This window comes from Quercus lobata, chromosome 7 (assembly GCF_001633185.2).
Source record: "Quercus lobata isolate SW786 chromosome 7, ValleyOak3.0 Primary Assembly, whole genome shotgun sequence".
In the NCBI taxonomy this organism is placed as follows: domain Eukaryota; kingdom Viridiplantae; phylum Streptophyta; class Magnoliopsida; order Fagales; family Fagaceae; genus Quercus; species Quercus lobata.
In genome coordinates, this window is record NC_044910.1 from 31,992,830 (window position 1) to 31,996,686 (window position 3,857).

Below are 3,857 nucleotides of genomic sequence, written 5' to 3' on the forward strand. Positions count from 1 at the left end.
ACCCATAAATCACGCAAATAGATAGTTAGCAAAGAGTAAAAATTCTCTATCTTACTTTTTAATGTTTCACTTTATGCTTCTTTAATTATGGTAAACAGTAGCAAAGCTAAAAAAATTTCTTTGGTGGCCACCCTAAGTTACTAACCTTAATCTTATAGGTATGTGTTTGTGTGTATCCCTTATAAATTTGTTAAGAATATAAAGTGTGAAAAAGACTGAATAGTCTGTATATTAATGTGTATAAAATAATGTACAATAGAGAGCCTTATATAGGCTAGATATGTGTGCAGTACAAGTAAAATGAGTAAACTACAAGTACAGTATACTGGGCTAAGCCCAATGGGCTAAACTAGTCTAAGCTATACACTAACATCCCCCCTCAAACTCGAGGTGGCAAGGAGGAAGCCAACTGGAGTTTGGATATAAGATCTCGAAGACGACCAGGCGGGTGAGTCTTGGTAAAGATATCAGCAGGCTGGTCAGCAGAGGAGATGGAGAATAACTGGAGATTTCCTTTCTTAAGATGCTGGCGAGTGATGTGGCAGTCGATCTCAATATGCTTAGTGCGTTCATGGAAGACATCATTATGAGCAATGTAGATAGCACTACGATTGTCACAATAAAGAGGAGTGGCAGTGGGCTGTGGAGCATCCATGTCAGACAAGAGCCAGCGAAGCCAAACAAGCTCACAAGTGGTGTCGGCAAGGGCACGATACTCAGCCTCAGTACTAGAACGGGAAACCACATCCTGCTTCTTGCTGCGCCACGAGACCAAAGAAGTACCTAACAGGAAACAGAAACCTGTGATAGAGCACCGATCAATCGGATCACCTGCCCAGTCAGCATCTGAATAAGCATGAAGCTCGAGAGAAGATCGAGAGGAGTAATGCAGACCATGATAAAGTGTGCCTTTGACATATCGGAGAATCCGAAGAACAGCAGCATAGTGGACAGAACGAGGTGCATCCATGAACTTACTAACCATACCCACGGCATGTGAAATATCTGGACGAGTAACAGTGAGATAGATCAAACTGCCAACCAACTGACGATAGCGAGTAGCATCGGATATAGGTTCACCGTCCAAGGGTGTGAGTTTTGCATTGTATTCCAAAGGAGTGGAAACAGTCTTGTTATTAGTGACATCGGGTTTGGAGAGAAGATCAGAAGCATATTTAGCTTGGGAAAGATAGTATCCATCAGAGGATGAGGTAACCTCAAGCCCAAGAAAATAGCTGAGAGTGCCCAGATCTTTCATCTCAAAATGCTGACTAAGGAAGTTCTGAAGAGAGCGGATACCTGCAGAATCATCTCCAGTAATAATCATATCATCAACATAAAGAAGAATAAGAGTGATACCAGCAGAGGATCTTCGAGCAAAGAGAGCAGTGTCATGAGGACTCGAAGTGAAACCCTGCTGAGCAACAACTGAGCTAAACTTTTCAAACTAAGCTCGAGGAGCCTGCTTGAGGCCATAAAGAGCATAGCGAAGGCAGCAAACTTGATTGCCTGAGTGTGGATAGCCAGGGGGTGGTTGCATGTACACTTCTTCATGGAGGTCTCCATTGAGGAAAGCATTCTTCACATCCATTTGATAAAGAGGCCAACGGCGAACAGCAGCCACAGCAATGAGACATCTAACAGATGTAAGACGAGCAACAGGAGCAAATGTTTCCTCATAGTCAATACCATACTCCTGAGTAAAGCTCTTGGCAACTAGGCGAGCCTTGTATCGTTCAACAGATCCATCAGCCTTGGTCTTGATCTTGTAAACCCACCTACAACCTACTACAGACTGACTAGGAGGCAAATCAACCATATCCCACATGTGATTCTTATGAAGGGCATCTAGTTCTTCATTCATAGCTTGCTGCCAAAGAGGATCAGTATGAGCCTCACGATAGGTGTGAGGTTCATAGAGAGTGGCAAGAGCAAAAGAGCAATGATAATCAGTGAGATAAGGGGGAGGAATGCTTACCCGAGTGGAACGACGAAGTTCAGGACCAATAGGAGACTCAGGAGAGGGTGGTGCCAAAGGATCCAAGACAGGCGGGTCATATGCCGGAGACAGAACCAGAGATGAGTCGTCTGGAGAGGCAGTCGATGCTGAAGAATCCTCCACAAGTTCAGGATAAAGAGGGAGGAAAAGATCAGTAAAAATGGGAGACTCTGAGGAAGAAGATGTAGGAAACTGCTGAAGACTCGTGAAAGGATGATGTTCCCAAAACTTAACATGACGAGAGACACGAAGGCGATGAGAAATGGGATCATAGCAGCGAAACCCTTTTTGAGACACACCATAACCAAGGAAACAACAGAGACGAGTACGAGGTTGGAGCTTTGTTCGTTCATGAGGAGGAAGAGAGACAAAACAAGCACAACCAAAAACTCGAAGAGAGGAGTAGTCAGGAGTTTGACCATAGAGAAGCTCAAATGGTGATTTGTTGTGTGTAGTTGGTGAAGGAATACGATTAATAGTGTGCACAGCAGTGAGTGCAGCCTCACCCCAAAATCGCTCAGGAAGAGAGGCAGAAATGAGAAGGGTGCGGACAACATCAAGAATGTGACGATGTTTTCGTTCTGCACGACCATTTTGTTGAGAGGTGTAAGGACAAGACCGCTGAGAAAGAGTACCATGTTTGTCTAAAAAGGATAGGAAAGATTTATCATTATATTCTTGAGCATTATCTGATCGAAAGACTTTAACGGTGCGATTGAACTGTGTTTCAATCATTTTATGAAATGTTTGGTAAATAGACACAAGTTCGGACCTATGGTGAAGCAGATAAATCCAAGTATACCGAGAAAAATCATCCACAAATATGACAAAATATTTAGATCCCCCCTCAGTGGGAACAGGTGCAGGACCCCAAATATCAGAATGTATAAGATCAAAAGGGGCAGAAGAAAAGGAGTCACTTTTATTAAATGGCAATTTTGTTTGTTTGCCAAAATGACAGGAAGTACAATCAAATTTTGAAAACTGAACTGAACCTAAATGACCTTGAGAAGCTAACAATTGAAGACGAGATAAGGATGGATGACCAAGACGAGCATGCCATAGATCAGGTGAGGAGGTGGCAGTGGTAGCAGCGGCAGAAACAACTTGTGAAGGAATCTTCAAGTCATGAACCTCAAACATGCGACCAACCTTACGGCCTGTCCCAAGCACTTGACCCGTCCGGGGATCCTGCACATCCACACCATGATTAATAAATAGAAGATCTACGCCTAATTTGCAAAGTTGACCAACAGAAAGCAAATTGAGGGATAACTTTGGAATATGAAAAGTGTCACTAAGGGATAAACAAGGAGAAGAGATTGTTCCTTTATGACTAACAGGCATAGGAGTTCCATCAGCAGTGTAAATGGTGATTGGATGTTCTAAGGGTGCCTTATCAGAAAATTGAGATTCATCAGGAGTCATATGGTTACAACATGCAGTATCAAAAAACCAAGGTTGTTTACCTGAGGTGACAGAAAGGGCAGTGGAAGTGCGGGATAAAACCTGTTGAACAACTGCCTCAATATCAGCTGTAGTAAGTGAGGAAGCCAAAGAGGAACCTGTAGGAACTGATGGATCTGAAGGACATACAGCAGCTGCCTGAGGAAGAGAAGCTTTATTCTGCTCTTGCACAAATTTCTGTAACTTTCGACAAACAGAGATGTCATGGCCTTTGGCACGGCAAAACTTGCAGTGAGCACCTTTGGAAGACTGAGAGGTGGGACGCCCGGAGTTTATTCGCGGAGGAGCAGTGAATGCAGCAATGGGAGGCTGTGGTGAGGGTGTAGCCAAGACATGATCAGATGATGTCATGTGATAAGTGGGCCGACGATTCTCCTCAGAAATGAGCTCC